This window comes from Stegodyphus dumicola, chromosome 7 (genome assembly GCF_044657685.1).
Source record: "Stegodyphus dumicola isolate Sdum_Otavi_A_Nest chromosome 7, ASM4465768v1".
In the NCBI taxonomy this organism is placed as follows: Eukaryota; Metazoa; Arthropoda; class Arachnida; order Araneae; family Eresidae; genus Stegodyphus; species Stegodyphus dumicola.
Window position 1 is genome coordinate 103,283,130 of NC_140774.1, and position 14,855 is coordinate 103,297,984.

Below are 14,855 nucleotides of genomic sequence, written 5' to 3' on the forward strand. Positions count from 1 at the left end.
AATATTTTAGAAATCAATATTACTTTTTTTAATGTTAAAGTTCTTATTTTAAACTAAGGAGGTACTATGCTTTAGATCTCAAACTTCTTTCCATATTGACCAGAACGCAAATTAATTTTGTAAGTGTATTCAAGCTGAGATTTTCAGATCTTGACAGAGAATACTCTCGGAATTCGCGCAGTGTGTTTAGATTTCTGCCAGCTCTAGCTAGTAGTAACTGTCGACTCTGTGTTCTCCGCCGCCGATACTTTAACGTAAGGTCTCTTAAATTATTAAGGCAGTTTAATAACTTAGTATTTAATTGCAGAGTTTTAGACTACTGATCAATATGTAATTTTTTTTATTGTTCTTATTTAATTTCCTTTGCCACAAGCAGTGGTTATATGTAGCATAAATCAAGCTGTATTTTGTTAAAAGTACAGTTCAATGAAAGGTTGTTTAAAACGTTTTCTCATGCTAATCGTATTTTAGCTACAGCGACAACTTACTACATGTCTTCTAGGGTTACAGAACTAGAGTCCCAGTATCAGCCAAAGTATAAACATGTAAATATGTACATTTTTATGAAAAAGAATTCTCTATAAAAAGTGAAACATAAGAGACAAGAAAACACTACCACGAAAATTTGAATCTGCGAGGATGACTCGCATAACCGCTGAATTATGATATATCTGATCTTCATATTATGAAACAAGTTAATTTGATCCCATTGAAGAGAGATGTTAGAGCATAAGTATTGTTCAAATCATATCTGTAGGCTAAATTCTGAAATTTAAAAGTCACCCGAAAAAATATCCAACTAAAAAAACGTAGCCGCCCAACCGGGATAGTGGCTGGCGAACCTGACTGTCGTACCGACATGCGACATGCGACGGAGGACGTGGGCACCATCCCTCTACCAATACGGTTAATCGGTATAGCGCCATGTCCACCTTTATCTATTGCCTAGATACATGATACATAAGAACTTACGGTGGTTACAGATAGACTGTGCAGAAGATACATATATATTCAGATGCCTAAATACATCTTACGTAGGAACATGGGGTGCATGAGTTGTATAAGGGGACATTCATAAGAACATATCTAAGGGCATGTTACACGATGTTGCAAGATATATGATACAAGATGCTGTGGATACAGATATATGCAGATGCCAAGATACATAATATGAGGTGCAGAGTGATATAAGTGGCAGGATACATGGTAGAAGGCGCGAAATAAGATGCATGATAAAGGGTTATGCGAGATATATGTTACAATACCAGACTGTCGTACCGAAGGGCCCGAGTTCGAATCACGAAGAAAGCATGAATGTTTGTAAATTTATAGTGTCTGTGCGACATGAGGGCACTCTAAATACATGGCGAGCCGAAAGGTCTCTCGACAGGTTGTGGTAGTGGAAGAGAACTATAGAATTCTAAGACACAAACTGTCACAAGATCGGGGAGGCATGTTCACTTCCTAAAGAAACTTTCTTCATACATTACAGTTTAATACATTTTTGAAATTTGCTTTTTCACGCATTTATTAATATTTCAATTTTATGTATGAGCATTATTATTTTATCATATGTTGAATCACATTTTAATCTCTTCTAATTATGTATCCTAATTTTGCTATTAAGGAAAAAGAATATTCGACAGCACGGATCCTCTGAAATATTTCATAATTTGATCTTCTTCTGAGTTGCAGTTGTTTGGTTTCGTCCAATACGACTACCGATTTTACTGAAAGATAATCCACACTCTCGGTAGCCTTTATCCTTCCTCTGTCGAATTCGGATACTGGATCAAACGATGATCGTTGTTTACTACGAGGCATAATTGATCGTTTTTTCTGAAAAAAACCACAAGAAAAACACAATTGCCGAACTTGAAATCGTCGAAAACACCAAGACTTAAATAGCGCTTTGAAGTGGCGCCACAGGTGCACGTGATGTGCGTCTGCGCTGAAATCCTAATCATTCGCATATCTCACCTCCGCTACTGCATGCTGTAAATTTCATGTTATTTGCATGCTTCCTTCAGGGTATTGCATTTACGGTGGCCAGCAGTGTTTTTCACCATAATCAAGAAATACTCAGAGCGTTTATGATTATGCATGAAAAACTCATTAACTGGATATCTAGACATAAAAAATTATACGAAAAGTTAATTTTAGATAACGTTGAAAAAACTGATTGGGATAAAATTTCAGAATAGCAGACATTAAGGAATAAATTAATTTTAATTTTTTTAATTAAAAAAAACATTTTAAAAATTAAATCTGAAATTATTCTCTAGATATTAGAACTTATCGGAAAACACTATTGAAGAACTGAAAGATGTAACAGATTGCGTTGAGATAATTAAACATCCATACTTAAATGAAAACTTTTTAAATAAATGTAAAGTAGATTAGTGTAATCTTCATTTATATAAAAAATATCCGAAAATTTTATAAAAAAACATAAATTATTAGCTCAAATATGTGCGAAATTTAAAAAAAAAAAATATTGCTAATAAATAAGGTGCTGTCAGGCTAAGATAATAATTGATAATTGTAAAACTGACAGAACCTAAGTTACCTTTAGTGAAACATTTAAGAATCAACCTTATATTATAGTAACACCTATACGCAAATTTGGAGATCCTTTTAGAGTTAAAATCACTTAAGTTGACAAACATGGTTTTAGATTTCAGTGTTTGAAATTAAATGGTTAACCTTTAGAAGTTCATCAAGATTACTTTCAATGGAGTGCATTTACTCCCTTCAGATAAGTTTTAAATTTTTACTTAGACAGCGGAGCTGAGAATGTCAGCCACTCATGTGAAGCTGCAAAAAATGTTTTCTTAAATGGAGGATTGTGAAATAGAAAATAATATCAACAATCATTTAATTAAGATTAACTATCTTATAAAGAAAAAATATATTTTCACAAAAGATTCATGATTGTAAAATTTTATTATTTATGTGGGTAAAAGTATAGTTTAGGGTACCCCTTGGCGAAACTTGGCGATTTTTGGCGGTACATGGATACCGATTTTGTGCAATTTTTTGACTCGTTATTTTGGCTTGCGAACGCCGCTAAACAAAGCCAAAATAACGAGACAAACAATTGCACAAACATGGTATCCATGTAAATATCGACTTATTTTCACTTAAAAAGTCAAAAGAGCATCCAATTCTACAATATAGGCAAACAAAAATACATAATCTCAATAAAATACACTTTAAACCAAACAATAAAATAACATAAAAAATCTGATGTGTACACCACATGACTTCCTTGTACGGATTATTAAATTATACGCATTTTTCTTGCATTTTATTTAAACTTATTAGATTGAATTAAACCTACTTCGCCGACAGCGCATAAACCACAATAGAATAAATGCATTCTTTAAAATTCACTTTGTTTACCATAGCGACACTCTAGCGCTAGGTTTATTGAACAGTATTATATTTCATTCATATTATAACTCAGAATGCACAAAATGTATATCATTTAAGGAATTATCTAATCGTTGCCACATGTTCTATTCAAATACTATAATAAAGCTAGAACTATGTATAAAAGAAATTAAGCAAACAAAACAAAACAGAAACAGTTTTTCAGAGACGATTGAGTATTTCTCATTCAATTAATTCAGTTCTCACTTCGCGAGACGGCAAAAATACATAAAAACTCAAAATATCTATATTAAAAATTACGAAGTAAATCTCAAACGCTTATTTCCTCGAAAAAATTCCAGAAAGAATTAAGCATGATTTAATTGGCAATAATAAATGAATGCGTTATCTTTGTTGTTGCGAAGTTAAGTTTCTCTAGATTGGCAACAAATCCACTAGTCTCCTGTTTCAAATGTAAACATAAATGGCCGCCATTGAAAACAGGCTTAGCGGCAATTAAACAACTTTAAAATTGCTGATAATTCTAAAAATATTGCACACAGATTTACTAAAGGCATAAAATCCTTAACCGAAAGATAAAAACAACATAATTCAATCATTTTTAAAGCAAAAAATGTACAATTTACAAACATATAAGAGTAAAGAAACTGAGATCACTGAGCCGGGTAATAGAGTGGATATATATATAAATATATTTATATACGTTTGGTGCTGCCGATTGCAACCAAAATACGAGGTGCACATCTACATGTTATAGCAGTCCTATATACAAAATTTCAACGTTCTGAGGCTACTCGTTTTTGAGTTATGCTAGATACATACGTTCATACAGACGTCACGAAATATTCTCTTCAGAATTAATTTTAAAGCAGTTTTATAATTTTTTGAAGGAAAAGAGTATTTTATTCTGTCATTACGTACAGATATGACGCAAAAACATCGTTAAATTGCATTCGATAGCGTTAAATTGCATTCAAAATAGATATTTTCGTTGAAATATGCTGCCTGAAACTTTTTGCGATTACAATACTTCCTTTTTACTTCGTACAAGGAAGTAAAAAGGAAAAACATGTTATTTAAGCACTACCAAAATCAAATATTCACTTACCATGATTTTCGAGTTCGCTTCGTCCACCTATAATCACATAGAAATAAATATATCAATCATACTCAAATGACTTTTTTCAAACAAGGTACTCCTTCTGATCGAACGCTTCACATAGTGACCATCTGAACCTTTCTTCCTACAAACCCATTCAAATCCATCTAAACGGATTTTACGTTCGACTAGACGCATATCCTTCCTTCATACAGGACACTTATAATGACTACTAAGTAAATCTTCATTTGCACACCAGTCAATTAAAGCTCTTTTCCCCTTTCGCTCCAAATCGTACAGAAACTTCAAATTAATCTTACTACATTCGGTCATTCTACCGTATAAAGAATCAAACCAATACACACCACAAAAATGCTTACAAAACATACCATGATTCAAAATTTTCCAGAATCATGCATCCGATTACGTCACAATAGGGTTTCCATAACATTCAATTACTCAGGTTACCATAAATGAAAGAGCAACTTGGCGATAAATCAAACAACTTCGCCATAATACAAGGGGTACCTTAAAGTCTACTCTACCCATTTATGTCCCAATTTTATGAAGAAACACCCCCAATACGTGATAAATTATACAATGGTATAAATCATCTCCTTAACGAAATTAAAGAACATATAATTAAATATAAAAAGGATATGCATAACAAAATTGAAGGTGAAAAATAATTAATTAAGAAACACGAAGAAGCTTTAGATATAGTTAATTGCGTAGATATTTTCATCAAAATGGTGTTAATTTTTATTTTAGCCAAAAGGCCTTAAAAATATTTTCTTATTAAATGGAGGACCTCAATATGCTTAGAAATGTAATTTGTTTTAATCATAAAATTTACTTCTAAAGTGATATATTGAAACAATATGTAAAAAAGTTAGATTTTGCCAGGAATAATTTGTATTACGTGAAAAATATAAATGTCTTAAATTTAGCTGCTTTCGTGAATTAAAAGTGTTAATAAGTTTTATAAAAAAATATGATGGAGACACCACATAAGTTCCTTGTATTGCTTATTAAGTTATACACATTTTTTTGTTGCATTTCATTTAAACTTTAGTTCCTCGAATTTCATTAGAGATATATTTCTCATTTAATTAATTACGTTCTCACTTCGGGTACAGCAAAAATACATAAAAACTCAAAACATCTGCATTAAAAATCGCAAAATGCAGAAAAACGTTAAAAAAAAAAAAAATTTAAGTTAAAATTATAGTTTCTACGCAAAAACAAACAGTTCTATAAATTCACTATTTTACTGAGTTTCAAATGTAAGCAAATGGCGGTTCGGTAAGCTTAGCTCGCCATTTAAACTTTTAAATTGTTGACAGTTTTAAAACTATTGCATGAAGATTAACAAAGGGCATAAAAACCTTACCGGGAACATAAAAGCACATGATTAAATCCCTTTTAAAGCAAAAATTGCACAATTTACCAACATATAAGAATGAAAAAAGAAAACTAAGCTCATCGCACCAGATCACAGAAAGGGAAAATATATATATACATATATGTGTGTGTGTGTGTACGAGTGGTGCAGCTAATTGGAACGAAAAAGGGAGGTGCACAACTGCATGTTATAGCAATCCCATGTTCAAAGCTTAAAAGTTCTACGGCTACTCGTTCTTGATTTATGCGAGATACGTACGCACAGACGTAAGAAAAAATCTCTTCAGAATCCATTTTAAATCCATTTTGGTAAAAACAATCCATTATTCTGTCCACATATGTCACGCAAAAACATCGTTCAAATGGTTCCGAGAGCGATAGAAATGGATATTTTCGTTGAAATATTCATTTCTACCCGAAATTTTTCTAGATTACAATACTTCCTTTGCTTCGTACAAGGAAGTATAAATGATGCAATTAGAAAAAAAAAAAGTCTCAAATTTCTAAATGACACTAAATATATCTTTCTGGGAAAAAGTGATTTCGAAAAATTCTTCAGTCAAAAATGTAGGAGTGTCAGCTCCACTGTCTTCATTTTTTAAAAATGCTTCCTAATAAATCGAGGACTGCAAAACAGAAGTATTAGATGAATCGGTTAAAGGAGTATCAGCTCCGTTGTCTAAAGACAAACATAATTTAATAGATATCACTAATAATCTTATATTCAAAATATTCAAGATCGGATTAACATGAACCAATACGAAAATATATAGAAGAAATAGGATACAAAGAAGTTAAAATAAATTATCACTATTATGTACCTTTTACGGAAACAAGGAGAGCATTTTCAGTAAATGTGCGAGTCATTCTTGTGACTTATAATTCATTTCTTTCTTCTCGAATCCTTAGAGAGCGAAGACGAGAGGCTGACGCCCGTCGATTGAGGAACCTGATTCATCCACATTTTATCTAAAGGTATCTTTTTTTTTTTTCCTGATCTCATTTGATTTTCATCTTTTATTTCAAAAACTTAAGCCTTTTTGAATATTTTCATTTTTCCTGTAATTTTTTAAAGCAACATACAAATGTCATATCCAAAATATACATGAAAACATGCATATATTGTGATAAAAACTTGGCATATTGACTTGGACCAGTTCGATCATATTGACTCTACCTATCAACTTTTCGGGATAAGACGGTAAATAATGTCTACACTGGAGGATTCGTGTAACAGCAAATAAGGACGGAAACTTCTCAGTTTCTTTTGAGATGTAAATTCGATGGATGCGTTCTGCGTTTCATTTCTTTCACACGATTCGTCTATTCTCCAACTTTAATTTTGTTTTCCTTAGAAGAAGAAAAAAAACTTTATTAACTATCCAACTTTTTACTGCAATTTCGTGAAAGCTAGTAGCAAGGCTTCCTGAGGAAGAATTTCCCTTCTATTAAATATCACCGAATAAAATAGAAACTACTTTTGTTTGCATTTTGAACTGTATATACAGATGCTGGTGCAAATACAGCTGACTTATTCTCGAATTCTTTCCAAATAACTCAGGAGAAACCGCCTGTTCATACAGACGAATAAACCCGGTCGGTAACAGCGAGTTTGATTGCGTCAAAGACCATAAATCTTCGAATAATTGATTGCTTAATGCCAAAACCGCTTCTCTTTCAAAATTTGAAGGCTGATTAGAAGTTTCATCAGTTTTATGAAGCTTTAAAATTAGTTTCCGTCAACAAAACAAAATAAAAGCGCTGCCGTCTGAGTAAGTTAAAAAAAAAGGTTTATTTTCAGCAATTTAATTTTCCTATATAAATTATAATTTACAAAAAATGGGTTGATACAGTTGTGCGCATAGATCTTTAAATGTGATAGAAATCTGGTTTAAGTGTTAAATTTTTGGTTGCATGTTGTTAGAAAATGTATACCAAGTCAACTACAATATAACTTCATTCCGTGCGTGTATTCTGACTGTGGTGTTATTTCTTTAAAAATATTCAATTAACCCAATCAGACTGGCATAAATACGTTCAATTTTCGTTCGGGTTCATAAAGCCAAATGTCTCCCTCATTGCCACTCATTATTGTTTATTCTATATATGCATGAAACAATTTCGATTAATGAATTACGCAAAGCGCAGTTATCTGCCTATTCAAGAAACCAACCAATTCAACTACTTAAAAATCAAAAACTTTGGGTAATTACCTACGTTTTGAGGCCTTAGCTACTGAACGCTAATGGCAAACTACATTGAAGGTTTGGAAGATTTGTCTCACAAGCCTGTTTAATGACATTTCTAGGAATCTCGATATTTATCACATCAATACAAAAATCATTCAGTAGTCATTTAAAAAACGAAAGTGATTTTTCAGTGCATTTCGGTCATAGGACTAGTCTTACGAAACTTATTCTTGTAAAAAAAAGGGAAATGCATAAGTTTCCTACCTCGTGAAAATGTCGCTCGATAAGCCATGTTTTGTTTTTACGAATTACAAAATACGTCGTCGCATTTTGAAAAAAAATGTTTAAAAGACGGGACCAGCTTTTTACAGAACAGCAAGCAAAAGATTATTTTCAAAACTTACGGAAGCCTACCATCAGAAAAGTGGACACGACATGGTCAGCTAGATACAGCCGACAAAAGAGTATTGTGGTGTAGTGGCCGAAACCGCTATGCAAAACCTGGGTTGTGACATCAGGTTCAAAACAAAACACAGCATAAAAAATTTATTGAACTCGAAAAAAAATGGCTACATACAATTCTGCAGAGAAAAACCTATCTATCACCAAAAATCAAATTCTATACATTTTACGTGCGAGAGCAATTCGTGGCTCTCGAGCTTGCGTTTTTAACATTGCCAACGATTTAATTATTTTAATAAAGACTACTTTAATAACTATTGAAAACGTATTTGTAAGTTAAAAAAAATAATTTTCAGCTTATGCTCACGAGACATCCTTGTCCATATAAATCTTCAGTCTCTTCTTCTTTTATGTAACCTTATCACAGCTCCTCCCCTCATAAAGAAATTTTTCTTGACTATGGAAGGAAAAATTCTAAATACATTTCACTGCTTTCAAAACACAAGTGGTAACCATTTAAGTGATAATAGAGAAGTCAGTTACATTCAGGACTTAAAAGAGAAGGGCTAGCTCATAGAGCTTTTCCCCCTGAAACAGGCAGCGGGGAGTGATGACGTAGCCATAATGACACTGACGCGGAGATGCAATTGACAACATAGAAATTAGTGTTTTAAATTTGAAGAATCAGCATTTAAAATGAGCTGTGTGTGAAAGGCAGTTATCATTTAGAAGAGACAATGTTACTGTAGTATGCGTTTTACACTGAACATTAAAAAATTTTAATTTAACACATTTTAAAATAACAAATAAAATACGCTACTCTTAACATAAAGTTCCTTTTTTTTTTTTAATTTGCAGGGATTGTTTTTTTTAAATGCCTGTTTATTTCTAATCATTTCTTTATCTGAGATTTAATTAAAAAAATACTACTGCTTCTAAGATAACTATAATAACAGCTATTTAAAATTAATCAAAAAGCAACCTTAAATTGGCTTAGTTTTCAAAATTTCTGCTAATCTGAGTTTCAGCCTAATTGTAAATTTTACATTGGTATATTTCCCGATTCAATATAATAACATATATATTTTTTAATAATTTTGTAACTTAGGCTTACATCAATATTACATTTAAATAAATACATGTAAGATTGTTATTTTAATTTAGACAAAACAACTTTACTCACAGTACCTAAAAAAAAATTACTTAATTTTTCAAAAGTGGGGGTTAAGGAGGCAGATCTTCTTATGTCAATTACTTTAATTTTATGTTATTATATTTTATCTAGAATGCTAAGCTAGCACAACATTGAATCAATAATAACACAGGATACAATAAAAATAACTTTAACAATAACTTAACAAAATTAGTTCTCATTTGAAATATGCTTTACGCTATTAACTTCTAAAATGTCATCTAGAAATATTTCAAATCAAAACATATTATATATGCTTTCTTGTACAGTCACAATGCTACTACAACTTGTTGAAATATTATTTATTGGCTGCCACATTCGAAGCAATCCACTTTTTGTCTTTAGGGCTGCTTTTCTTTGAGAAAAATCATATGCATTTCTATTTAAGAAACTTATTCTAATAAAAGTTCGCACTCTGCAAAATAAACGAATTGCTTCTCTGTTAACTTCAGGATAATGTTTCTCCAGTTTATTAATTAAAGAGCCAATTGCATGCTTCCCTTTATAGTAACCTGTACCATGAACTGCACAAAATATATTTTCGAAAATGTTTAAAAGACGGGACCAGCTTTTTACAGAACAGCAAGCAAAAGATTATTTTCAAAACTTACGGAAGCCTACCATCAGAAAAGTGGACACGATATGGTCAGCTAAATACAGCCGACAAAAGAGTATTGTGGTGTAGTGGCCGAAACCGCTATGCAAAACCTGGGTTGTGACTTATTCTAATAAAAGAAACTTATTCTAATAAAAGTTCGCACTCTGCAAAATAAAAGAATTGCTTCTCTGTTAACTTCAGGATAATGTTTCTCCAGTTTATTAATTAAAGAGCCAATTACATGCTTCCCTTTATAGTAACCTGTACCATGAACTGCACAAAATATATTTTCGAACTCGTAAACTGTATTCATCTATGAATGGGAAGGTGTAGTCAAACCTCCAATCTATTAATAAGTCCAATATTTTAATTAAGAATGAATAATTTAATCCATTCTGAATTAAAATATTGGTTCATCAGCACTATTTTTAGATATTGTTCCCAATGATGAGTCTTTGTTTCGCACACGGTAGGCAATATAACCTGCAACATATGTTAATGCTTCTTTTTCGGCGGTCGAAAATTGTCTGGCGGAATTCAATTCTAATTCCCAAGATATAGGAGAAGGTTCCATAGGAAAAAGTGGAAGCCATAAGAAAAAGCGGTTTCTCAGTAATTTGAAGCAGTGCGCTAAATCTGCAAAAACCCATATTTTTTTTCGCTTGCAATACTGTATTTGGAAACTGAGAACTATTAATCGAAATCTGTAACTCTTTCCACAAAGTACTAGATCATCTTAAATCAGACACTATTGCTTTCCCTTCTACTCCAGATGATTGTGTTTGCGTATGTGATTATGGCAAAGCCTCGAGGGCTATCTGCCTATGGGGAGGGATGCCTTCGTGGAGGACTTTCTAAGGGAAACTGGCTCGTATACACGTTACACATGGGGAAAACCACGAAAACGCCCATGCAGCCAGCCCGTTCGCGGGATTCGAGCCTCGGACCGAACTACCAGTGTTCAGCGACTTTTCCGCCCGGCCGCTGTGAGCCCAGATGATTGAATATGTCTTTTTCATTCGAGTGTTAAAATAAAAATATATTGGTTGTTTCCACTGCGAAATGAGACCTCTGATTAAACTAAACTGCACTTTTTGAAAAGGATCGAGAATTTGGTCCAGTTTAGAGTCATAGCTAAGTTTAGAATCTATATGCATTTCGTCGAAACCGAGAACGCATATTTTTTCTACAGAGTTTAAATATTCGCATCGTTCCTTCATTACAGGAAGAACATCACTGAATTCTTGAACTACATGAAAATTTAGCGCACCATCTCCTTAATATGTTAGTGCTAGGTAAAGGAATTCCTATTTTTTCTTACCAAAAACGTTGCTTATAGATGGCAGAGCTCTTATGACAATGCAACGTGAAATATCTTCACTAGTCCACCTGATTTTTTCCTTCTTTTCTAGCAATGCGTTAATCTGCATCTTTGTAAAAATATGCTTTACACCGTTTTTCCTAATTCTCCGATCCGTGCTATTTTTTCCTAAATTTCGCTGTTTGGGATTTTAATTTCTAAATTTCCGATACAAATTTCTTTCTAGATGTCGTCCACCTTCTTTGTCGCTGAGCAAACATTCTAAAATTTTTCTTTTCTCTATTTTTCAATATTTTATTACAATTTTCTAAGGATATTATTTTGTTCTTCAAATTATCAATACATTCTTGTTTATCTTTACACTTAGGGCATTCAGGGATATTGTCTCTTAGGACATTGTCACTTGTGAATTTTATTTCAAAATCATTGACATTTGATTTATTATTGTCAGCTTCAAAATAAATTTTCTTTGGTATTAATTCATGTAGTTTTTCAAAACCACTCTGCATTACTTTTCTTTTCAAATGTCTCCGATTTCTTGGTGTTGTTTCGTTTATTGCATACGATAAATTTACTTTCGGCACAGTATTGCATTTCAACAGTTTCTTTTGCGGCAATCCAAGCAAGCGATTTCTTATGTCATCTTCATAATCACTGCACAGAAAATGTTCGCCATAAATTCTTGCGTTTTTCACATTAATAGAATCCTGTCTTCGACATTCACGTATCCATTCTTTTGTCAAAAGCAAATTTTCCTTTGGGGAAGCATGAAATACAATATCTCTTCCTTTCATATTTCTATAAGCGTTACGGCACGTTGCTACAGCACAAGAAGCCATATTACATAAAGGATACATTAAATATAGAATTTAAAAGGAAAGCTGACTGAAACTATATCTATATATATACAAATTATTAAATATTTGCATTATTAGAAAACAAATATGTATGATTAAAATTAATTTGGGATATGCGGCCTCCAGAAAATAGTTTCGCAAGTGAATGAAAGTACAGTTTTAAACGCGCGAAATCAGAGCAGGTGCAACATAGACACGTCAGATTACTTCCAATTCATCCCCTCCATGAGGCTCGCGTCGGCGAGGAGTCGAACAAAGAAATGACCTAGCCCTTCTATTTATCCCTGGTTACATTACCCTGCACTTATTTTTAGATAACATAACCACACAAATACAACAAAAATAATTTAAACTAGTCCTAATGTGTGCCTTATACAAAGCATATTCCTCAAATTTTACACAAAGTACCTTTTCAGTTTACAAAATGCTAATACGTAACACAAAACATTTAATTCTAACCATTTTGAATAAGAAACACACAATGCAAACAATTTTAAATCTGCAAAAATATAATTCCAAAACACTACAAAAATCATTTTTCAAATAAGAGTTTACAGAAGAAAAAGGATTGGCTCCTCCATATATTTCATATGCTAAAGTGCCTGCTGTCCATAGATCTGATCTCGAATAATCAGTCACGGAGATAGGACACTCTTCAACATTTACAACTATATTTGGATGAGGTCCCAATTTCTTTTTCCTGGCTTTATGATTTGTCAGTTCATTCAAAGAAAACTCGCCAATGGCTGGTAACGTCTCCTTATACATTGCACGCCATATAGCATATGCAGTTGATTCAGCATTATAATTGAACATCATTTTTACGGCAAGGTTATTTGGAAGCAATTTCTCAGAAGAAAACGTCTTGATAGAAGTGGGTTTTTCGAATATCGAATTCTGCAGATCTTGTGTTCCTTCAGTATGCGATATAATACATTTTGTTTGGTGTTGAACATTATCATGAGTTTCTGTTGCTTGTGCTTCCGAGAATTCTGCTGGCGAAACATCCACAAGGATAGCCCTTTCCTCTAAACTGATGTCTGGAATTTTAATGGCCTCCTCTGTATTACTAGTTAATTTCCTTTCCTCCGAAAGCTCATTATTCACAACCATTTCAATTTCTATCTCTTTCTCTTCTTCCAATCTGGAATCAAAGTCTTCTGCACTCACTCTTTCTAAACTCCTGCGCGCATGCGCCTGACTACAAGTCTCCACAACATTCAAGAGAACCGGTCGTTCCTTAATTTCCTCAATCAATTGTGCAGTTTTATTCCTTAACAAATAGTACTCTTTATCTAACTCTACCGGAGTAACCGCTGCCTTTGTGGTGACCACACCAAAATCACCTTCAATGGTGACTTTCGCCAAAGGTAAACATTTACATTCTGTGTCCAAAGGCTGTTTCACCCATACAGTTTCCCCTAATAAGTCACTAGTATTAATCCAAGTACTATTACACAGATCTATACCAGCTCCAGTATCTCTCAGATATTCTCTCTCTATCCCATTAATTACTGCTTTCTTGAAATACGGCTGAAAACATTTTCCTAAACTCTCCGTTCCTAGATTATTCACCAGATTAGCCTTATTCTTTTCCAGCGAAGGACAGTTAGGTCGGATATGTCCGTCCTTTCCACATTGGTAACACCTTATTTTCCGCTGTTTCTCGAAACCTGCTTCATTGAAAACTTGCTTTTTTTTTTAGGAGCCTCCACTTTTCTATGCTCCTCTGATTTAATTCTTTGATGACCACTACTTTTCTGATTATAACTACAGTTAGAATTTACATACCGCTCTCTATCTTTCTCAAATGGTTTCTTTAACCTCGCTCTCTGTTCTAACTTCCTCATATCTCTTCTCAAAGCCTCATACTTGTCGCATTTCTCTGCTAAAATGGAAGCTGTTTTAAATTCTTCCCAATTGTCTAAGTAGTGCTCTCTTATTTCTAGAGGGACTCGCCGCTTAATTTGCTCAGTGAGCATAAGTTCCTTAAGACTTTCAAAATCTTGAACTTCTACTGAATCCAACCAACTCTCTAAATATACTCTCAATTCATACGCTAAATCCACCCATAACATTCCGTTTTTTCTAGAATGTTCTTCAAATTTTGTTTTTAGTGCCCAAGAACTAAGCTTGAATTTCTGCATGAGTAATTTCTTAACATGCTGATAATCATCCCCTTTATCCGCTGGTTCTTTCACTATTAACTGGGCTACATCGTAAGGTAATAAAGGAATTAATTGCGAGACCCAATCAATCTCATTAACGTTCTCTTTTTGAGCTTGTTTCTCAAATAGCATAAAGAATAATGAAATATCTATATTACTCGGTTCAAAACGCGGTACTAGATCTTTCAAATTAAACTTTTTTTCTCTAGATTGTTCAACTTTCGAAACC